Raw genomic sequence first — 24,772 nt, forward strand, 5'->3', positions numbered from 1 at the left:
GGAATCCAGGAGAAGAGGCCTATAAAGCAAAAATGTTAGTACCGAGAACCCCAAGTGAAATCTGATATAGCCAAGTAGCCTGCTGTCTAATGGTCCAACAAGTAAGGTAAGAACCTGGGAGTCATTTATTACTTTAGGAGACCATCTTCTGTACAGCAGTTTTCAGTCTGTCAGGGGTTTATTTGTCCATTCAGAAAAATCTGTTTCTAGAGTAAGAAGCCAGCCAAGGTTTGAGTGATCCCAGTTGTGATGTTTTTCTGTGGTATTGTTCCCTTTCCCTGTGGTAGTTTTCATACGGTCCCATCCAGGAGGGATGAAGTCCAAGATTTCAAAAGGACCCAGTCTCCTTGACAAAGATAATCCAGAGAAACATCTGGCAGTGCCTAGTTCCTTAGTTCAAGTTCCCTCTAGGCCTTTTGGATCATTTCTAGAACATAGAAAGGATCTCCAAAGGTCAGGCGTGTACTGTGTAAGCAAGTAACCAGGTATTTAATAAGAAGCATTTCCGGAAGAACAAAAAGAAAAACAAGGTTAATGGTTGGAGCAAATTATAAACCAATTTTTGAGCCCAGGGTGTGGTCAGTCAAGACGATCTCTAGATGTCAGTGGTGAAGCATCCCCTGCAGTTTAAAATGTCTCTGATAATGTCATCAGGCATTCAGGTAAGCCTTTCAAGTGGCTTACACAGCAATAGGCATGAAGATGGTACAACCATAGGCAATCACAGTGCTCTATCTTAGGTTTATATCAAGTTTTCCAGCTTCAGTTTGCAGGGCTTCAGCAAAAAGGGTGTTTTTCTTTTTATTTGAGTTCATAATAGTTTACATCATTGTGAAATCTCAGTTGTACATTATTTCTTGTCTCTCACCACATAGATGCTCCCTTTCACCCCCTGTGCCCACCCCTGACTCCCCTTCCCCTGGTAACCACTGAACTGTTTCCTTTGTCCATGTGCTTGTTTATATTCCACACATGGGTGGAAACATCTGATGTTTGTCTTTCTCAGTCTGGCTAATGTTGCTAAGCATAATTCCCTCCAGGTCTTTCCATGTTATTGCAAATGGGATGAATTTGCCTTGTTTTCTGGCTGAGTAGTATTCCATTGTATATATATACCACATCTTCTTTATCCATTCATCAGTCGATGGGCACTCAGATAGTTTCCACGTCTTGCCTGTTGTGAATAGCACTGTGATGAACATAGGGGTACATGTGTTACTTTGGATTGTGGATTTCAAGTTGTTTGGGTAGATATCCAGTAGTGGGATAGCTGGGTCATATAGTATCTCTATTTTTTGTTTTTTGAGGACTCTCCATACTATTTTCCATAGTGGCAGCACTAGTTTGCATTCCCACCAGCAGTGGATGAGGGTTCCCTTCTCTCCACACCCTCTCCAACATTTGTTTTTTTAGTCTTAGTGATTATAGCCATTTTAACAGGCATAAGGTGTACTTTTGGTTTAGTGTAGATTTGATTTGCATTTCCTGGATGATTAATGATATTGAACATCTTTTTATGTGTTTATTGGCCATCTATCTATCATCTTTGGAAAAATGTCTGTTCATATCCTCTGCCCATTTTTTCATCAGGCTGTTTTTTTGTTGTTGTGCAGTTGTGTGTGTTCCTTACATATTATGGAGATTAACCCCTTGTCAGATATACGATCTCCAAAAGTTTTCTCCCAGTTGGTGCATTGTCTTTTGGTTTTGATTCTAGTTTCTTTTGTCTTGTAGAAGCTCTTTAGTCTGATGAAGTCCAACTTGTTTATTTTTTCTTTTGCTTCCCTTGTCTGAGAAGACATTGTATTTGAAAAGATCCTTTTAAGTTCAGTGTGAAAGAATGTACTACCTGTATTATCTTCCAGAAGTTTTATGGTTTCAGGACTTATCTTCAAGTCTTTGATTCATTTTGAGTCTATTTTTGTGTATGGCATGAGATAATGGTCTACTTTCATTATTTTGCATGTGGCTGTCCAGTATTCCCAACACCACTTATTGAAGAGACTGTCTTTTCTTCCTTGTATGTTCTTGGCACCTTTGTTGAAGATTAGCTATCCATATATGTGTGGTTTTATTTCTGGGTTTTCAGTTCTGTTCCATTGATCTGTGTGCCTGTTTTTATACCAGTAGCATGCTTTTTTGATCACTATGACTTTGTAGTACATTTTGAAGTCAGGGATTGTGATGCCACCAGCTTTGTTCTTTTTTCTCAGGATTGCTTTAGCAATTCGGGGTCTTTGGTTACCCCATATGAATTTTAGGATTCTTTGCTCTATTTCCGTGAAAAACGTCATTGGGATTCTGATAGGGGTTGCAGTGAATCTGTAGATTGCTTTGGGTAATATGGACATTTTAACTATGTTTATTCTTCCAATCCATGTGCATAGAATCTCATTCCATCTCTTTATGTCATTATCTATTTCTTTGAATAATGTCTTATAGTTTTCATTGTATAAGTCCTTTGCCTCCTTAATTAAATTTATTCCTAGGTACTTTATTCTTCTTTTTTTGCAATTGTAAATGGAATTATAGTCTTGAGTTCTCTTTCTTTAAGTTCAATATTAGAGTATAGAAATGCAACTGATTTTTGTGAGTTGATTTTGTACCCCGCTACTTTACTGTAGTTGTTAACTATTTCTAATAGTTTTCTGATGGATTCTTTAAGGTTTTCTATATATAAGATCATGTTGTCTGCAAACAGTGAAAATTTCACTTCTTCACTCCCTATTTGGATTCCTTTTATTCCTTTCTCTTGCCTAATTGCTCTGGCCAAAACCTCCAGTACTATGTTGAATAAGAGTGGTGATAGCAGGCATCCTTGTCTTCTTCCTGTTCTCAGAAGGATGGTGTTCAGTTTTTCCCCAGGGAGTATGATGTTGGCTGTGGGTTTATCATATATGGACTTTATTATGTTCAGATAATTTCTTTCTGTCCCGATTTTGTTAAGAGTTTTGATCATAAATGGCAATTGGATCATGTCAAGTGCTTTCTCTGCATCTATTGAGATGATCATGTGGTTTTGATTCCTCATTTTGTTAATGTGGTGTATCACATTGATTGATTTGTGGATGTTGAACCATCCCTGTGTCCCTGGAATAAATCCCACTTCATCATGATGTATGATCTTTTTGATATATTGCTGTATTTGGGTTGCCAATATTTTGTTGAGGATTTTTGCATCTATATTCATCAGCAATATTGGCCTATAGTTTTCCTTTTTTGTGTTGTCCTTGTCAGGCTTTGGTATCAGAGTGATGTTGGCCTCATAGAATGTGTTAGGAAGTGTTCCATCTTCCCTAATTTTTTGGAGTAGCTTGAGAAGGATAGGTATTATACCGCCTCTGAAAGTTTGGTAGAATTCCCCAGGGAAGCCATCTGGTCCTGGGCTTTTATTCTTTGAGATGCTTTTGATTGCTGTTTCAATCTCTTTACTTGTGATTGGTCTATTCAGATTCTCTATTTCTTGTTGATTCAGCTTTGGGAGGTTGGAAGAGTCTAAGAATTTATCCCTTTCCTCTAGATTGTCCATTTTTGTTGGCACATAGTTCAAAAAGTGTGGTTTTAGTTATCAATGATTCCAAATGAAAAGGACAGAAAAAAATTGAAAATATTAATTTGGAGATCTATACCAGATATTTGAGGAAACTAGAGGAATTCAGGATCCAGTGCAGTTTACAGATAGAAAACAAAAACCTCAAACATAATTAACAGAACCAGAATCCATTATCCACAAATAAGTATTTTAGTTTTTATTGAAACATAATTTTTCTCTCTAAAATCACCCTCATTTTTACCAAAGGTAACCAAATTAAGGCTCATTGGCTTGTAAAATAAGTCTAGTTCTAATAAGCTTTGCTCAATTATTCGCACAAGTACAACAAGAATAGCAATTGATCATATAGGCTCTTTTGAATCTTCTTTACTAGAACTTTTCATAAGAAATCTCAGATTGAACTTTATAGGCCTCTTGAGGCCAGGCCAAACCAAGGACTTGTCATCAGACTCAGCCTGTAATACCTACAGGTTTGGGTGAATTCCTCTCTTCTCAAGGTCCCCAAAATTTCTTGAGTTTCCTTGTACCTGTCAGGGAAGTGACCTTCTCTACTCACCTGGTAAGGTTGCTGGGAATCCTGTAATCAAGCTACCAGGCCAATATTTCCAAGTGGCTTTATTCCATAAAGTCCAATCTTTGCTTCTCAAAGCTGTATAGTCATATCCAAATTTATGAATGTTTTTCTCCAATATGACATTCCAGTCAAAGCCTTTGGTAATATAACCAGTGTTTGCAATTGTGTCCTACTATAAGGAAAACAATTTCTTATTGAACTTAGGCAAATAACTATATTTCTACGAAAATAAGAATAATTACTCATCAAGAGTTTTCAGGGTCTGGCCCTGTGGCCAAGTGGTTAAGTTCATGCACTCCACTTCAGCAGCCCAGGGTTTCACCAGTTTGGATTTTGGGCATGGACATGGCACCGCTCATCAGGCCATGCTGAGGGGCATCCCACATAGCACAACCACAGGCACTCACAACTAGAATATACAACTATGTACTGGGGGAATTTGGAGAGAAAATGAAAAGAAGATTGGCAACAGTTGTTAGCTCAGGTGCCAATCTAGAAAAAAAAAAGAGTTTTCAAATTCTGGAGGGATGAGTTGGGGGAAAAAGATAGATGCTCCAATTTTGCTTACAAATTGTTATAAGTCCTAGTTCCTTAAGAGAAAACAGGAAAAGTTTTCCTTAAATCTGGAAAAGCAAAACATTAAAAAATAAGCAAAATTTTAAACACATGTCATAAAAATTATAATTAATCCCATGATGTCAACTTTTGATCTTCTGTTAGCAGTTTCATATGGCCATTGTTTCTCCATTACTGTTCTGTAATCTTTTAGCCAGCTCAGTTTCATAATCTGAAAGTTTACCGGGAATCTGTATTTTAGAGCAAGTGTTGGAGTCCTTTCAATGAATCTCTCTGAAAATGAAACGTATTTGCAAAAACATCAGAGTAAAACCACTGTCTACAAATGACAAAAAAACTCAAAAGGGCAATAGACAAAGGCACTTGGCTGTTTTTGTGACATATAACACTTTGAGATAATAAGTAGAATTATGACTGACAGCCAGGAAAGGTCAGAATTTTTGGAATGTTACATGTATATTTTAAAACACGTATATTAGTAACATTTACCAACACAATATAACCTAGGGAGGCTTATTATCATTTATTTGATAATGTTTCCCATGTAATTTAACATGCCAAATAAGTGTAATTAGTTTAATAACTTCCTCTTTAAAGAAAGAGAGAACAAATTCTTGAGAATTCTTGGGGCTGATTGGAAATTCTCAAAGTTTCCTTTTTTAACTCAAAAGAAAGACTTTAATTTTGGGGGAAGTTTGTCAAAAATATCAGAAAGTTTTAAAACACTTGGTTACATAGGAAACAATGTTTAGTTATCCATTTAAACAAGTCGACAGCAGAAAGAGTCAAAAAAATCTTAATAGAGAGAACTCAGTCTTTTTTAACATAAGAAATTATTTTAACAAAACGTAGATTTTCTGTCTTTTAGGTAGACTTACTCAAAGGAAAACCTTTTATAACCTCTTTAACAAGAGCAGACTAAAAGTTCAGGAGAATTATCTTTTTAAGAGAGAAAGCCAAATTCTAATTTTCCAACTGCTTACTTTTGATATTGAAACTTATTTACTTAAGTTAATTTCAATCTCAGCCAACTGACCACACACAAAACTCTTCAGGGTGTTACTTCCACAAACCTTCTGTAGCTTGCTTTTTACATCCAGAATTTGTCCCGTGCTTTCTTTTCTTTCCTACTACTTTAGGACAAATTTGTCTTTCTTAACAAAACAAACAAAAATATCTCTATTCTTTATACCGTCTTTAGTGAAAACATACATTTTACTTTCCTTGTATAAATACTTTCTAGAAATATGTGATTTCTCATAGAAAATTTCTCAGCATGCACAAACATGTTTATCAATAGACCTAAGCATCTTTCAGTTTCTTTGAAATAAGAAACCAAAGGCAGACAAATCTATGCTAAGTAATCAATTTCTAACATTTCATCTTATGTGCAACTGACCTAGATACTCAACAAATTTCATCATTTAACTGAATTTAGCAAAACTCTAAAGTTTTAAGTTACCAAAAAGATTTTGGAAGCTATTTTTCAAGTGTGTACACCATAAAATATAATTATTGCCCCCTAAAACTCTTCTCATTTTCATCTATCTAAGTCATTTGTTCTCTACAATTATGTTTCAATTATTTTCAAAAATTTCATGTAGCATTAAAGTAGTTAGCCATCACCTTAATTTGTTTTAAGTACATACATCATAACACACAATTATTGTTACGAAGTTCCCCCCCAAATTTTTATCCTTTGCATATCTATTTAGTTTACTTGTTCCCAATAATTATATTTAGATTGCCTACAAAACCCTAATGAGACATCAGACAACATCAGCTATTATTCTGTTACTATTTTTTGCTGACAAATTTTGTAAGAGAGATAACATGTTTGCACCATATTCAATGTTGCTAACTCTGAAAACATATTTATTTTAATCAAACTGACAAACTTAAGCTCTTCATTTACCAAAGATCATTTTATATCACAGTAACTTGAAAGACATCCGGACTAGTTTCTGTAACATTTACAAATAATTTATATAAGCACTTACTTCAAGCCAATTAAATAGAGATCCTTTAGAAATTGTGTCATCTGGAGGCAGACAAATATAGAGAGAGACTTACATGCTGATAGACAGAAACAGAGATCTTTAAATTTTTAGCCAGGTCTCAGCTACAAAACTTAGAGGAACAGTTGGATCTAAATTGCTCCCTGGCAGATGGACCTGCTCAGATGGCCAAAGATTTTTTTACTAAAGATTCTTTTCTTTTTGCTGTAAGGATCCCTTTTAGAGTTGTTTTTGAAATCATCTTGTCCTTTAGAAGTTTCTGCATATTAATCAAAGATTGAATTCCATTGTGAGAAGTTTTGAATCCTCTAAGGGTAACCCTTAAAGTGGCCTCATCCGAAACAGAGGTTCCCCAGAATGGCCATTACAATTCCAAATTATCTCAAAAGTTTACTTATTTCTTTTTTCAAAAGTTTACTTAGTTTTAGGTCACTAATTTGGGGGGAGTTGAAGTGGGAAAGCTCAGCAAGAGGGGAGATTTGGTTTCTTTCATTAGTAGGGCCACTGGCATCCCTCAGTCTGGCATGTTTAATTATTTAATTACTTCCTTTCAAAGAGGCAGTACAGTATTGTTGTTTTCATTAAGAAGCCTCAAAAGATTAAAATAGGCTTCCCATTGGTTGTTTAACTTTGTAGCTGGCTTTTTCCAATTGCATATGTAAATACACCAGTTTGGGTAAACTAAAATTGTCCCATTTTGCCCATTTTAAAGTGAGATCTCTTTTGGCATGTTTAATTAACATTGCATGAAGGGTGGAATTGTATGCTCTTATAATATCAGTCAGGGGAAACGTTACCCAGTGAGACATAATGTTTATCCCCATAACATAATCTATAATATAATTAGGCAAAAAAGACTCAATCATTTTACATAAAGGCCATTTAAATATATTAATTTTTTATAAAATTCTATCTTAATCTTGTCAACTCTTATACCTCTAATCATAGCTTCCATTAGGATTCCATCAATAAGTCTCAGTCTTATAATATTGTGAAGGGGAAGCATTTCCAGCCAGACATAACATCCCTTCCCAAAAAAACCACTCAGGCAAAGTTGACATGACCTCTTCATAGAATACTAGCTCAAACATTTTAATCTTTATAATCTTATCAACCTTGGCAGCCTAACTGTTTCCCCAAACAATTACTGGTCTGGTTTCTCACTGTGATTCTGTGATTTTCTGCCTTCCGGTTTTTTTAATTTTTTTCTTCCAAACTGAGGTGAATAGAACAAACTTGTTTGAGGTCCTTTAATGTTGAGGGGCCAGTAGAGGGTCCACTTAGCCCACTCAACCTTAGGTGGTATTTTATTGAGAACTTTGTTTTAACCTCATTCATGTCTGTTTTATTCATCCCTTTTTTCTTTTTAATAACTAGCTCAACATTTCCATCCTCCTGAAATGAGTCCCGTGACTCTTCTCTTTCTGATTCCTCTTTGTTTTCTCCCTTTTAATATTTTTCTTATTTACCCCTTGTCTTATTTACCTTATTTTTAAAAAATCCTTTAAAAAACTTCTTATCTTGTTTAGGAGTCCCCTTATTTTTCTTCTCAGCTTCTTTTTATTCTTTCGTTAACCTGTTTTCATTAGCATCTGTAAGACCATGAGAGGAGGCTGAGACCCCAAATTTGATTGTTTCATCTTTTTCTTTTTCATAGGTTTATAACTGAAAACATCTCAATTTTGCAATACATAACCCAGAGGGCTGCCACTGGAAATTGAATCCAAGTTTTCCAATATGACACCACACACACACACGCATTATACAGACTTACACATTTTTACACAAGTATCAAAACAGATGGAGACAAGCGTTAGTCCTTTCAACAAATCAGGGCTCCCCCAAAACAAACTCCAGTGAACTGGAACAGAGGCCCTGAAACAGAGGGAAATAAAGAAAGGAAAGAAAGGACTTGGTCAGTTTTAACAAGGAAACTCACCAAAAGGATGTCTCTTCCAAACCAGAAGCCAAAACAAACAAATCTAGAGCCTATTTCCTCACCACAAGAAAAATACGCCTATGGTCAGCAGTGGCAGGTCAGATGGAAAGTACCAGGGACAGTCCCTAGGGCAAATCACCTAGGCAGCCGCTGGAGTGCTTCCCAGGAAATCCCAGTGGTCCTGGGGCCATGGAGCCATGTGCAAAAAGAGCCTCCTGGCTCACTCACCAAATTGTCCTCAAACCCAAACACAGTTTCGTTTACCTGTCCCACAGTAGAGCCAACAACTGAAACGTCAAGCTTGTGGCAAGGAAAGAGGATTTATTACTATCAAAAGGCAGCCAGACAAGGAGATGGGAGCTAGAACTCAGATTCACCTCCTCAAAGCAAAAAGGTAGGGGTTTGTATCTGGGGTTTTAGGTAGGGGAAGAAGAGCATGTGCTGGGGTGTTAGGTGGGATGGGGAGCATGTGGCCTTGCTGGTTGGTGTCTTCCCACCAGCCTGAATTTGACCTTGAAGACTGAATTTCTTTTCCCTTGACTGGTGGGACTTTTCTGGCTAGTTTTCGCCTTCAGCCTGTGTTTGGCCTTGTGAGGCGGAATCTTGATGTCTGGACCTTGACTTCCTGGGAAAGACAGCTCACTCACATACTAAGGAGGGACAGAAAGACTTGGTTAGTTTTAAACAACAGTCGATTGTGCTGAATACGCTCAGTTGCAGTTAGGAAAACTTATCTCAAATTTTTGCCCTTGGGAAGATTTTTTTTAACTTCTTCATCCTTGGTTTCAGTATAAAGAAGCAAATAAAAATCAATCTCACAGTCCAGAAATAATCACTAACAATTTAATGGCCTTTTTGCCCACTGTATGGGTTTCCTAGGGCTGGCACAACAAAGTACCAAACACTGAGTGGCTTTAAGAACCAGAGGTTTATTCTCTCACAGATCAGTAGGCCAGGAGTCTGAAATTAAGGTGTCAGTGGGGTTAGCTCCTTCTGCAGGCACTGAGGGAGAATCTGTTCCATGCCTCTCTCCCAGCTTCTGGTGGTTGCCAGAACACAAGCCTTGACGTTCCTTGGTTTGTAGACACATCACTTCAGGCTCTGGCTTATTTTCTGTGTGTATTTCTCTCTGTCCTCTCCTCTTCTTATAAGGACACCAGCCATCAGATTTAGGGCCCATTCTAATCCAGTATGACCTCATCTTAACTAGCTATATCTGCAAAGACCCTGTTTCCAAATAACGTCACATTCTGAGGTTCTGGGTGGGCATGAATGTTGGGAGGACACTATGCAACCCACTACACACACAATATAGCATATATATCGAATTACAGAAAAGGGTTCATATTTCGTATATAGCTTAGTTCCCTTTTCACTTAATATATCGTGAAAGTTTCCCTACGTCTTTCAAATACAGCATTTTAAATTTTTTTAGAGCATTCCATCCCATGAATATCACATCATTTACATAACTAAACTGCTACGTCAGACATTCAGGTGGTTTCCAGTCTTCACTATTATAAATGACTGATGAATCTACACGGACCTAAATCTTTGGGGTCATCTCAGCTTATTTCTTTGATATAAATTCTTCTGAGTTGAATTATTGGATTAAGAATATGAACAGTTTAAAGCCTCATGATAGGTCTTGTTTAACTGAACTCCAGAAAGACTGTACCAATTTATAGTCACCAGGGAGAGAGGAGAGAGTGAAAGAGCCTATTGCATAGAATCCGCCTGACACTGTATGTAACAGTTTTCTGAATGTTTGGCAAGTGCATAGGCAAAGAAATGACATCTCTTCCTTTCTGCTTGTATTTTTATGTGAAGTTGCATCTTTTTTGTTGCTGTTGTCTATTGGTTATTTATGTGTCCTTTTTTGAGTTGCCAGTTTATGCCTTTTACCCCCTTTGAAATCTCTCCAGCTACCAGCACCTATGACAGTCTCACTGATGAATCTGCTGTTCACTCTCATCTCTTTTACAGTTTGCTGTGAGCTAAGAAACTATGTCGACGTACTCCCTCCCTTCCCTTTCCCGGTTCTTTGGGCCATCTCTGAACCTTGTACAGACTTCAACTACTGCCTGCGTTAGATCGTATCTTAATTGTTTCTCCTAGGAAAACTTTCTCTCCCAAGACTTCGAGCACCTTGGGGCAATGTCCATGTCTTATTCATGTTTTTATATCTTCAGCCACTAACACGGATGCTCAAATATGTGTTGAATTGTTAGACTGTGACCTGGAAACTTTCAAAATTCTTTGTTTAGATAAAAATAGCTAAATAAGGATATCTAAACTAAGGATAGACTCTAAATGGGACTCCGAATAAAGTGCATAGGATCTAATCCATCAAGGTCATACTTCCACTTTAAATTTTTAGAAGTAGTCATTTTTTTCTTTCATATTTCTCTGTTATATTTCTAAGGTAATTGAGACTGTGAGCCACACAATCTAAACAGGCCAAGTGTTACTGTAGCAATAATAAACATATCATAATTATAATCACAACAGAATAAAGATATTAAAGTATTGAGATGGGAATTAGACTTGCAATTGTCAAAAATTTTAATTTCAGGGGCCGGCCCCATGGCGGAGTGGTTAATTTCACATACTCTGCTTCACTGGCCCAGAGTTTCACCAGTTTGGATCCTGGGCACAGACCTAGCACCGCTCATCAAGCCATGCTGAGGCAATGTCCCATATAGCAGAGCCAGAAGGACCTTCAACAAGAATATGCAACTGTGTGCTGGAGGGCTTCAGGGAGAAGAAGAAGAAGGAGAAAGAAGGAGAAAAGATTGGCAACAGGTGTTAGCTCAGGGCCAATCTTAAAAATAAATAAATAAATAAAATGAAAAATTTTAATTTCATATTGTTTCTATTAAAATCATTGACTGTGCTTGTGGTAAGTCTAGCACAAATTTATGTAATTGGCAGATTTTGAAATAAATTCCCATTCAAAATTCAAATATGAAAATCAATCAGTCTAACTGTATTTGAGCAGTACTTTGAAAAATCTTTGCAAGTGTCCGCAAAACTAGAAGCAAATGCGTTTTAAGACACCATTGGAAAAGTTATGAGAACTCGAAAATTGCATTGGCTGCAAGAAACGTCTTGTAAACATCTTTTATAAGCGTTTCGATGTGGTCAAATTTGTTTTCACCTGGATATTAAAATAAGCCATTGTCACCAACGGGTTTTCTGTTCGAAGTCCTTTTCTATAGCTTCGATGTCCTTTATCCTCAGCCAATCCACACTTTACCTTCCTCCTCCCCCCCACAGACCATCATAACGTACCACGCTCCAGAGAACTCAGTCCAAACCTGGTTTCCTGAACTATGAACGCCTCCCCGCCCCCCATCATAACCAGAAAGAGCTCCTTCTGTCCTCTCTGTTCTCATGGCACACTGCTTTTATAGCTCTTAATAATTGTGCAATGTGGGCTAGTTATTTGTGAACTTTTTCTTTTTCCCTGTGGATTATAAACCTCTAAAGAACGGGGGTGAGCACAGGAGTCACGTGTAAACACTCAAACATTATTTGTGACAACGGTTCGAATAGTGAACATTTGAAGGGCATACACCTTAACTCTGGAGGTGGAAATCATTTTTCAAGAACGTTAGAGACCTGACACTTCTGGAGTTTCAACAGCACGCCCTCTTTTAAAGTTGTGGTGATACTATTTTATTATAAAGATCTGCCCAGACCCTCTCTAATACGCTGCGTGTAAATGCCACGTGTCTGTGCAAGCCTGTGTGCACGCGTGTGTGGTGCTAATGAGCCCCGGTGGCTGCTTTGCAAGGAGAAGATACCTTGCCTCCGAAGAACCCAAGTTTCTCTTTCCCAGTTCTTAGCATCTCAAATCTCTTGAGTTTTCAGTCTTATTTTGCTGGAGATTAAGGGGCGTTTCTGAGAGGAATGCAATCTCCTGCCCGCGCAGCGGACCAGCGAGAGGTGAGGGGGGATTTTTAGCGTGTGGGTATTTCACAAAACACCTTGATGGGCTACTTGCTGAATGAAACATGAGCCAGTTGGGGACAATTTCCAGGTCGCAACACAGACGGGGGTTGGAGTCTGTCCGAGCTGAGGTTGGAGGAGCCATTTCGGCAGAGGGACGCAACAGGGTTTGGGAGCCGAGGCAGAAAAGGAAAGGCCACCTAGCGGGCTTTGTTTCTGATTCTGGCAGGTTCTCCAGCCGGAGATTTCAAACGTGAAGCCGACCGGAGCGCTTCCTTACACTAATTGCAAGGGGAAGAGGATGACTCATATTACACCAGCTCGTATCTTCCCTGCCTGTAACAGCTAAGTTGTAGCTTTAAAAGGAAGTGACATGGGGTGGGGAGAGACGTCAGCTGAGGACCACTTTTTTTTTTTTTCCCGAAGGGTCCACCCCATGGGTGGAGTCTCGCTTTTTCTTTCCAGTGTTGGCTGACTTACAGCTCCTATAAACTAGTGGCAATTTCTGCACCCCAGCCTGCTCCCCTTCAGTTTCTGATTTTCTAAGTCCATGTGTCAAGGGCTGCCAGAAAGGAGGTATGTGCCATTCGTGCTCTTTCCAGGCGACTTCACCTCTGGGCGTGGCGGATGTTCGTATCCCTCTATCACTATTATTCTCTCCTTGGCTGGATTTCATTAAAACCTCTGGAAGGGGTAGGTACAGAAAGAGGAAGAGTGGAAGGCGGAGGAGAAGGAAGTGAGGCGACAGTGGGAACGTGGAGGGATAACCCTGGATGGCAGAGGGGGGCTTTGCTGCTACAAAAGGACCATTTCTTTGTGCTCAGCTGGGTGAGCGTTCCTTTCCAGGTTGAGGTTTCGAGCTGCTGCTCTTGGCTTCGTTTCCCCCGACTTCTCTCGCCCTTGGGTTAAAGCATTTTGTCTGCAATAGATGAAGCTGGGGAGAAGGTGGCCGTTACAGATCGGTCTCTTTTGTGTCAGGCAACATGTTCTTCCGTCTCTGGCGTTTCTATGGCAACCACAGAAATACTACACCAAATGCAGCCCCGATATAAATTGATTTATTTGTATTTCGTTCCGAGTCCGCTGCTTTCCGCGCTGGTTATTGCCTTGGCTTGCTAAAATCCAGCATGGCTTTGTGGCTACCCCTCCTCACATTCATTTTGGTTTTTCCCTATCACCGGAGGGCTGGGGGAGGGGAGTTGTCAAGGAAACGGGCATTTGTAATTACCTCTTTATTTACTTAATTTTCGGTCTATGAATTTCTCCATCTTATCTAGGAATTACAAAAGGAATGATTTGATGTTTTGGAGGTGGGTTTTTTTTTTAGAAAAATCTGAGCAGTTCTCAAGACAGTGATGATAAAGCTGTGATCAAACTAAGGGAAGGAGAGCCCTCATAATTATAAGAGGTGAGAGCCTGGAAGAAAGTTTTGGAGGGTATCTGAGAATCAGCCCTGATAGATATATTACTGTCTGCCCAGGTTCGCCTAAAAGTCTAAATATTTAAAAGAAGAGTCTTTGCTTTAGTCCGAACTTATTTAGCACAAAATCTAAAGTTCAACAAGTATGAGCAAGTGACAAATGGGAACCACCAGCAGAATTCTCAGTTTTTTGCACATCCTCCTTACGTGAATCACCCACGCTGTCCACTCTTGTTAAGGTGAGGGTCCCTAGAACTTGTCTTTTTCAAAACTGGGAAAGGGTTAGCCCCATGGTGACTGTTAGGCAAGCATCTTCAGTTGGAAAAAAAGTATGGTGAAATAAGGGAGAAAGTGTGTGTGGGTATGTGTGTATGTGTGTCTGCGTGTGTGTCTGTGTGTAATTGGGCAGGTACAAAAGGGACAAGTCAATAGCCCTAAGAGAACATTTTAAATCTTTGTAATATCCTCTATGGAGAGAAAAAGAACTGATTTTCAAGGGAAATATAAAACATGAGAGAAAAGTGTCACCTACTTAGTAATAAGCAAAGTTAAATGTGATTAGAAGCTAGTCACACTTCTCTTAGAAAGACAGTCCAAACGGACCTATTATCAGGTAGGAGTCAAATTGATGCTTTTATTCGCTACATCTGAGGAAATGTTTGATAATGGACACCACTCTTTTAATGGGCATTTCAAATTATCAAATTAGCCTTTCTAAGATAGATCTATAGTAATCTCACCCTCGAGTCTTAAAATTATCTGTAATTTTGGCTAAAGATTTGTGAAGATCGCTTAGCCCTCACAGTGCCTTCCCGCTGTTGAAGCCGAAAGTATTACTCAGAAACCTCCAAGGAACCCCTTCACAGGGAAGCAGGAAGAAGGGTGGTGTTAACGAGGGTCTGTTTGCAGAACCTCTAAACATGCTATTATCTATGACTTATAAAACTTATTATTAAAGTGCAAGAGGTCTTGGGTATTTCAGATACAAAAGTTGTCTGAAAAAGGGGGATGAATAGCATGGCGCAAACTAACTAGAACTAAATGGGGTTCAAGACAAGAGAACTCGTTAAAGGGCGTAAAGATAGAAAAGTGTCATTAAAAGAAGTCTGACTCTCCTTTTCAAAAGCACGTGTTGGTACACATGAACAGCTGGATTGTAGGTTTTCCATGTTTGCCAAGAGTATGGAAAGAGTCATGCTAAGTTACTGTTTCTCTAGCCTGAAAATGGTCCTCAAAGATCTACGGCTACCACGCGACCCTGCAAAGCAGAAGGACAGTGTGTAAGTCAAAGTCTGTGATGTGGGCACTCTTGACTTTCCAGACCAAAGAATTTCTCAGCAAGGAAAATTAGCAAGAATCATTTGGAAGCACAGCCAAAAAAAAAAAAAAAAATCCCCCAAATACTATCCTATTAATAGGACCCTGAGTAGAGGTTAAAAACATAATTAACAGTCTTGACCTGGGGAAGGTCAACAGAGTTATAGATGCAAAGCCAACTCAGGGTCCTGTGACGGAGGGTGAAGAGAGGGGGTGCAGAGGAAATAACATCTGAGGTTAGGGTCAGTCACCATTGTATCGGGATTTCACTATCTGCAAGGCTTTGAAATGGGTGCTGTGAAGTTTGTGAAGAAAATACAAGTTGTCTGTGCTCTTGAGTTTAAAATCCACCAATAGGGGTGACAACATGTGTGGATGAATATGGCTGGAGAGAAGGAGGCATGGCGAGGGGGAGATGAGAAAGCGGGACACAGCTAGTCTGAGAAGAGTATTGCGAGGATGATGATGTTGGAGGGTTGAAGGAGAGGAGACAGACACTTGAAGGGGAAGAAGGCAAAACATCCCAGATAACAGGGATGGATGCTGAGATGGTCCATGGCTCTTGTCTCAAGCAGGGGGAAGTCCATCTTCAGTGTGGACGTACAGCAAGTATACTGTGTGCTGGTGGAAAGAACCAGTGGATCCAGATTCAGGGACAGAGTTTTGTTTAAAGCAGAGCAAGAAAGACTATGTAAATAGGAGGCGGAATCCTTCCTAATCCAATGATTTTTGAATTGAAGCTCAGGAAGTAAAGACCAGACTTAAATAAGACTTTTGAAAAGTAAGAAATTTGGGAGAGGGAACCCCATATGCCCTCACAACGTCATTCAGATAATACCTACCATTGCCTTCGCTTTCAGTTGTGGGATGCTCACATGCGCACCTGGCAAACTGATTACATTTTGTGCAGTCCTCTGTCTTCTGAAAAGAAGGTCTAAGGGGTGTGGAAAGATGCTGCATTCACAGTTCTGAGTGGTTTTTGACACCAAATGTTTAGAGAAACATATGTGATCAAGCCTTAATAATCACCCAATATCACCCAGAGCCCTGGCGACTCTAACTCAGTCAGCTTTGTCCAAGACAGAATCTGTTTGGAAAGCAAGCTTTGGAACTCTGAAATTTGGCTGCCTGTATGGACCAAAGAGGCTCGCTGCTAAGGCCGTGGGAAAGAGGAAGTTTAAATCATGAACGTATTCTTTTAACAATTTATATTGTGTGTTTATGTGCCAAGTGCTGTGGACATAACTGTGAGCAAAGCTATATACACAATAAATAGTTCCAGTTTTCAGATATCTGAAGGGTTTTTGAGGGAGATGCTGTGACTGGCTGATCTCCATTTTCTTCTAATGACCAAATAAGAGGAAATATCTTAAAATAAGACCAATTTTTGGTGAACATTACTATCGAACAATTTATCTAACTTGCCTTTCTCTATGTTTCAAGACACACTCTTGCTCCACTAAGATTTTCTGCCTGTCTTCATTTTTGTCTTCCTTTTGTTACTCCAATCTGGCTTACTCTGCTTCTTCTTTTGACCCTAAGTCCCACCTTTCTGTCACCATTCATGCATTCATTCATTTATATATACATACACACATCATCCATCCACCCATCCATTTATTCACCCACTCAACAAATGATGTTGAGTATCATGTGTCAGGCACTACATATTATGGATATAACAATAATAGGAAACTATTTGTTCCCTAAAGAAGCTCAGGGACTAGCAGGGAGACAGAGGTAGGAACAGCCCCTCAAACCAAGGGGTGTTATTTTTGATAGAGGCATTTGTTGGCTGATGGCACTAGATGCTACTTTCATTGAACAATTTTATACATAGATTCTGCTGGGCAGAGAGGGAGAGAGTGGTTCGCGGTTGACTGTTATCCATTGTATAATTTTCTTCTACCTTCTATATTGGTTGAACTTATGGCTGGTGTCAGTAAACATTTGCTGATTAACTCAGTGGGACGAAGTGGGATTTGTGACCTTGGAAACATAGAGGAACAGAATCCAGAAGACTTGTAATTATCTTTTTGAAAAGTACAAACTGAGCAATCTAGTCTCTCAAAAGTTCCCTCGTGGTTAGCTACTTGCAAACTTCCAGACTATGGCTCCTTCCAGACGGACTCAAAGTGTAGCATTTTTAAAAGAGACTCCTAAATTATATGCCCTTGAGTTCACTGGACATCCCCTTGTCATTTAGAGCTAGATTTTCCGTAACATGTTGCAAGTCCATGTCTCCATCCAACAAAACCAAGCAGGTTTCAATACATGAACTCTGAACGCCCAAAATAACGAATGTGAAAACTTTGTCATAATACTTCCTGTTTGGATTTCCTGATGTCATGAAGCTCCTTTTAGTACAACTCTTTTGCCCCCACTTAATTTCTACCTTCAGCACGGAGATTATATGGGCAACATAACAAAGCTTGTATGGAACACCACCCACCTCTCCTTGTCTGGCCTTCAGAGAAAACATTTAGCAAGTGCCCCTTATTCTTCTTTGTTATTTTATCTCAGATGAGATGAGCTTCTCCCATCCCCATGAAGCTGTTCCAGATAAATCTGGTCGGCACAGATCCCCACCCTCCGTACTTGAGTTACATAATAGCTATTTCATGGTCATTTCTATGTAGGATCTTGCAAGAGAGGAGGCACATTTTGGACTTCATGGTAATTTGAAGCTGGACACTAAAATTCATGCAGGAAATTATTCCTCAGTCTGGGCAAGGACAGGTAACCAGTAGAAACCACCAGAGATGCCGAGGTAACCTGCCAACCCGTAGGATAGATGGGATGATAACAGTCCACCTTGACTGAGGCCTTCCTATGTGCCAATCTGTTACAGACTTCATATTTATTAATTCACTTTATCCTCATAACAAACCAAGCAGGTAAAAACTATTATCACTTTCCATTTTGCAGATAAAGAAAGTAAAGATAAGAGAGAGGAAGTTAGTCACCTAGTATCACAATAAGTAGCAGAGTTGAGATTTGAACCAAGACTATTGCCTCCCAGAGCCCTCCCTCTGAACCCCTGTGCACTCCCATCTCGTTGGTGTTGCATTCATCCATCTATGCCCAGGGCCAGTACAGTGCCTTATATGTAGCAGGCGTGCAGTAAATACTTCTGAAATAATGCACAGATCTCTACCACGTAGGCCTTCCACTTGCATGCCCTTCATCCTGGTTTTTAGTTGCTGCAGAAACACTGCAAGAGAAAGTAGCATTTTAGAACTTGAGGGCACAGCTAATAACAGTACTGATAAGATAAGCTACTATCGTTTTCAGGGCTGTGTTGATTTCTCGTGGTTCAGCCAGAGAGGTGATATGGTGGGGGAAGGCAAAGTCCCTGTGATTAAAATATCTGAGTGAGTGCAGTCCATACATCAAATTAAATGTGAACTGTTCTCAAGACCAATTTTTCACCGAAGATTGAACTTTGCTGAGAAGTTGCTCTTAAGGATACCTGGGGTGTTTGCTCTTAATGGTTCCCAAGGCTGTGGGTGGATAGAGTCCGAGGCTTTCTTTTCTGTTGTTGATTGTCAACAAATCTATCACTGAGTTTAAAGGCAGAGTATTATCTGAAAAGACGCTGCCAGTTCTTATCTTAGACAAACTCTGAAACGAGAATGGGAGAAATGAATTGACCGGAGAGTCAGATTTGGTCTTGTTCCCATCTCCATCGGCTCCCTCGTGAGCCATCACCTCTGTGGGCAGAGGTTAACCCAGGCTGATGAAATTTTAAAGAGTCTGTCCCTACGAAGTACTTCTTCCCAGGATGCTTCAGCTATCAGCACACAATCAATGCAATCATCGGAAACTTCCCACTGGGGCCCGGTGTAAGTAATTCTGGCTCATCCCTCCTTCCTCTCCCTCTGCTATGGGGAAGGGTAGATTCAAAGCTTCCTTCCCCAAAAGTGCATAACCCTTGTGCCTATCTCCCGAACCTCTGGCCTCTGTTTTCCTGACATTCTTCCTCCATCCCATTCATCCTTCAGAAACGCTCACTCTTTCTGGGTGTTATCACCTTCTCTGATAATTCTCTTTATACCTCTATCCCCATGATGCACTTGGCACTTATTGATGGTAGGGTGTTTCTAATTGCACTGTTTCTAGCACAGAGCAGAGCACCTGGCGTGGAATTGGTATCGTTGTCCAGAGAAGAGGTGGGCATGGGAGTCAAGGGTCAGATTTGCTAATCTGATGACCTCCCAGCCAGGTCATCCCAGGTTGACCTTCCTTTAGGGCAAGTTCTCAATCTCTGTTGACATTTTGGCCCAAATATTTTCTTTGTCGTGGGGGCAGCCCTGTGCACTGTAGGATGTTTAGCAGCATGCCTGGTCTCCACCCTCAAGATACCAGTAGTAGTCCCTCCCACCCCAGCTATGACAGCCAAAAATGTTCCGGACGTTGCCAACTGTCCCCTGGAGGGGCAAAGTCGCCTGCAGTTGAGAACCACTGCATTAGGAAATTCCTACAACTGACGCTCAGAAATCCAGCGAGTCGACTCCCTGAGCCAAGCAAACCCATCTCTCAGGACTAACTTGCACTCACCAGTGTACAAAGATGGGACCAGACCCAAGGGGCTTGTCATTCATTTAAATTAATGAATAGACGGGAATTGAAAAATTGTAAGTGAAGAGCAGAAAGTATTGAAATATTATTGCCTTCTCTTCTCCCAGCAAACCTGATGGAGAATCACCTTGTAACCCGAAGTTGCCAAGGGCCAGCTGGGGCGGGGCTGGTGGTGTGATAGCCCCGCCCACTACACACAACTCTGTTAGGTAGACCCCCCCTACCTTGCAGCCTGGCTGAGCCCAGCTGGCTGAAAGTCTTGGAGGAACAACCCCCTCTGGTGGGATGGATTAACGTATCTAAAGAAAGAATTGCGAGAGCCTTTCAGCATAGCTAACTTCACCTGCCTCTGCTGGGATTTGCTGATTTATTCCCAGTTTCCTAGGTTCCTTCACCCATGCGCTCCACAATCCAGTCTCACTAGCCTCTCCTTGTGTCTCAGCACCCACACCCAGTCAATGAGGGTATTTCAAGCCTCTCCCTCCCTTTCTGTCACCAGCACTTCTCACTTAGACTAGAGGGCCACTTTTACTGCTTGTCCTCGGACCTGCTGACCCTGCCCCTCGTTTAGGTAAGGACCCGGCTCCCCAGCGCAATGCCTGGTATACACTACGTGCTCAATCACTATCATGCCCCTTCCTTCTGTCTGCCGCTCTTCTCCCATCTCCCTTCCAGGACATGAAAGATTGGCGTGAGTGGAGCCAGTCTGTGATTCCAACTTCCCAAGCAAATCCAGAATCCTCTTACAGCATTTTTCTTACGGAATCCTTGTGTCCAGCCTTGGTTGGCCAAGCACTGAGGGTACAGAGATGAGTGAGGCCGGGTCTGCCTGGAGGACAGGACAGAAATCTAAATCGATCATTTTAACTCAGTGGCGGGAAGAGGAGTGTCCAAAGCTCTTTTGGGACACAGAAAGGGGCACGACTAAACTTCCCTGCCTGGTCTGGTCTGGGGTCTCAGAAATGTGTCCTAGAGAAGGTATAACCCCTGAGTTAGGTCTGGGAGGTGAGACAGCTAAAGCTGGAGGGAGGCATGTGAGTCAGGAGGCGATGAGAGGAATGCGGCCAGGTGGTGAAGGGGTGCAGACAGTGGACAGCGAGATGGGGTTACAGCATTCCTGGGACAATGTGCAGGAGGCAGGGAGACCCCAACCAGGCTGGTGCCATTGTCCAGGGTACAGAGGTGGAGGGCCCTGGCCAGGCCTCTGGAGGAGGATGCAGAGTAGGGACCAGGTTTGAGAACTGCAGGAGGCAGAGCCACAGGATTTGGTAACTGGGTGAACAGAGGGCCTCTTAGACTCTGGAATAGTCAGTACAGAAAAAACCTTTTCTATAATATTCTTCCCAAAGGATCATTTATCTTATGCTTCGTAATGTAGTCAATTATGCACTTGAATAATAATCAACATCCTTTATTCAGCACCTACCACTGTGTTGTGTGCTCTGCGTGTCATGTCTCATTTCAATCCTACTCCAGCCCTGTGGGTTATGAATTATTTTCTCGAGTCTGATTTAAAACTGAGGCACAGATCGGTTAACTAACTTTCCTAAAGTCACAGAGCTAGGAATACCTGTTTGTGGAGCAAAGCCTGAGACTTTGCTCCGTAAAGAATTATAAAAGCATCGTGTATACCTGTACGATATGTTCTTCCCCACAATTTCCCTGGATCTTCTTTTAGGGTGAAAGGACTTTTCTTAGCTTCAAAATGGGCAGAAATTCTACATCTTAACCTCCTGGATCCTGGGGAAATTTAAGTTACTTAAGACCAAATGATATAATGAAGGTTTCATGGTGTCATTAAAATTCTCATTTGGCTTCCATTTCTAGAAGATTAATAGGGTTAAAGTTTAAGTAGTGGAAATGGAGAGAGAGGACCATAGAGATACTTGATGTGCGCCTGATTATTTTAATTATTTATGTTGGTTTCAATTTTAGCCCGATTGAGACTTCCTTCCCCTCTTCTCCCACTCTTTCAGCCTTCTCAAAAGGCTGAACTATGATTTGCCTTTAAGGTAGTTTGGTCTTAAATAGGCTTTACTCCCCAGAGAAGATGTACCTTTCTGGAATATGGTTTGAAAGGCTGGGATCTAGCTGTGGCCTGTGGGTGCTGGGCTGGCCTTGAGCGGCAGTTTCCTAATAACATTTGTACCACTTGACACAATCTTGCTTCTTGTGTCAGCTAAGGTGTCCTCCCCTTGTCAAAGGCTGCAGGAACGTTTCATTAACGAGACTCTGGAGACAGCCCAGCCTCCTTCTCTAGACACTCTCTGCTGGGCGGTGGAGACTGGGGGCCTTTTAGGGACGGTGCAAAGCAGCATGACCTAAAGAGGAGCATGCCTGAGTCGCAATGCCTGGGTTTGGGCCCCAACCATGGCCACCTGCTTACTCTCCATGGGACCTTGAGCTCCTTGAGACCAGGGACTGTCTCTTGGTCTGTGCTGTCCCTGACACAGAGAAGTGACCTGGCCCATTCTGTGTCCTCGTTTCCTGACCTGGTCAAGGAAGGGTGCAGGGTAGACACGAACTTCTTCAACCGCCACATCCTAGGGCCATTTTGGTGGTATGCCAACGAGCGTGCAGAGCTGCGGGATAAAATGGGCCCAGCTCACTCAAGCATCAGTTTTGCTGAAAGATCCTAGAGAAAAGAATTTTTTCAAATAAAACAAATGTGGATATGCTACGATATAACGGGCCAAATTTGCATGAACTTTTAAGACAGAACAGCAGACTTTTCACACTTGGTTGTTTGGATGGCTTTAGGCCATAGCTCCAGAACCTTCAGAATTAGTTTCCTCTGCTGAAGGGAATATTTCTGTGGAAATTTTTGAGAAGAAAACTGACGGGATGACCTCTCAGTGACTCTTTGTGGGAGAGGAGTGTAGATTTATAGTCCTGCCTTTCCACTGAATTTCCCTCTTCCCACCCTCTCCAAATGGTGAGTCTGGGGCATGGGATGGCAGGCAGGGCATGAGTCATCCGTGAGATATGCCTGCCTGGACTAAATTTTATTCTCTGTCCCTCTGCTCCTCATGGTATAATTGATGGAGGGTTGCTTGGGTCTCTCTTTTTGTCCCTGGTCACCCACCTTTTTGGGCCTTCTCTCCCTTCTGCTGGAATAATCTCTTCTCTGGATTAGCCCAGCACTTGTTCTGTTCTTTCTGCGCTCTCTTCCTCTCCCCTTACCTTGACTGTCTCTTAGATAAGGAATTGCTTTACCTCTTACTGCTTGCTGATATCCTTTATTTTACCACTCTTTTATCAGGTTATCCTCTTGTTCTCATAAAGGCTTCTTTCTTTGGGATTATCTTATCTGAAATCTGAACAAAACAGTCAGGTGTGTGAAATTTGCCAGTTCATCTCCTAACAAGCTGTCATAATGGTACCCATCACTTTCAGGGTCTCACACTCTCCAGGGGGATTGAAGAAACCTCTTGCGTGAAATAAGAAGCTTGGATAGAGCCTGTTGTAAGAAATGGAAAAGGAAAACTCAGTGCCAACTACCCCAATAAAACGCTTCTTTTTCCTTTATGATAAGTCATTGGAGCAGAAAAATCTGCACTGTGGACTTCACCCACGGAAGCAAATCAAGATTTTTTTGATGTGTTAGAGAATAATAAGGAAGAAGGGTGGGCCTCTTTCATTTATGTGTGTGTGTGTGTCCTTGCTCTTTAAAACCATGTTATTAAGCATGAATATGAAGTGCCACTTGACTCAGCATTTCTTAGTAGTCATTTGAAATTGGAAATAGTGCTGTCAAGACATTAAGGTGCTAGAGGGTCTGCGCATAAGAAATACTACCATCTATTCCAGCGCAATTCATATTAGAATATTCACGAGACACAGGGCAGTCAATAGGCATGTATGGGGCCTGTTGAAAGTGGAGAAAAGTTACCCTCTGACCACAGGGAATTTGTTATCTAATTTAGATTAATCCAACAAGTCGGCTAGAACATATCCCATTTAAGGGATGGTAAAATATCTAGTTGGGGACACATTCAACCATGTGGAACAAAACCCCAAATCTGAAGTACAAAGTGAGAAAAATTATTATCAAAAGCCTATGTAGGGGGCCTGCCCTGTGGCCAAGTGGTTGAGTTTGCACTCTCCACTTCAGCAGCCCAGGTCCTGGGCGCAGACATGGCACTGCTCATCAAGCTGTGCTGAGGTGGCGTCCCACATGCCACAACCAGAAGGACCTACAACTAGAATATACAACTATGTACTGGGGGGCTTTGGGGACAAGAAGAAGAAGAAGAAGAAGAAGAAAAAGAAGATTGGCAACAGATGTTAGCTCAGGTGCCAATCTTTAAAAAAAAAAAAAAAAAGCCTATGTACTTTATTAGGCTTAATCTGATTTTACCCTGAACTTATTTATACAACATGTGAAATTACCATCTTAACAAGCTTGGTTATCTGTTTTCCCAGGTAAATTATGAAAAAGCAATGATTGATAGCAAGGCAGAAAAGAAAGAACAACTAAAAACATTATTAGTGGTTGAGAGCTTCACTGATGTACAGCAGAAGCACAATCCTGAGCTGTCTATGTTGTAGCCAACCTACTCCTTTTACTAAGGCAGAAAAGGCTGGATGACACTGGAAAGATGGCTATCAAAAACAAAGAGAAGCTGTCAACTTTAACTTTTGGAAATTTAAGTTATGAATTTTAACTTTTCAGAAAATTCTTTTGTTCAAAAAATATTGTCCTCCCGCTGACATAGGTGAGGAAGGAGTCTGCCATCAATGGAGTCAAGGTGGGCTGCTACCTGCTCCTGGCCGCAGATCTCCTTCCAGGAAATTGAGCTCTGAGCTGGATTCCCAAACACAAAATGGAGTCTCCAAG

At 40.9% G+C, this 24,772-nt stretch overlaps 1 protein-coding gene across 2 annotated transcripts in view; it reads left to right on the plus strand.

Moving 5' to 3' along the window:
* The first annotated feature begins 12,843 nt into the window (after positions 1-12,843).
* AGPAT4 (1-acylglycerol-3-phosphate O-acyltransferase 4) overlaps positions 12,844-24,772 on the plus strand; it is a 123,735-nt gene continuing 111,806 nt past the window's right edge. Inside the window, exon 1 of one of the 2 annotated variants that reach the window (XM_008528163.2) lies at positions 12,844-13,190. The gene's annotated coding sequence lies outside the window, so the exon portion shown is untranslated. Of the gene's footprint in view, positions 13,308-24,772 lie in introns of both variants that reach the window. The other variant, XM_070603206.1, reaches the window with a different exon arrangement.

Source organism: Equus przewalskii, chromosome 32 (genome assembly GCF_037783145.1).
Source record: "Equus przewalskii isolate Varuska chromosome 32, EquPr2, whole genome shotgun sequence".
Classification (NCBI taxonomy): domain Eukaryota; kingdom Metazoa; phylum Chordata; class Mammalia; order Perissodactyla; family Equidae; genus Equus; species Equus przewalskii.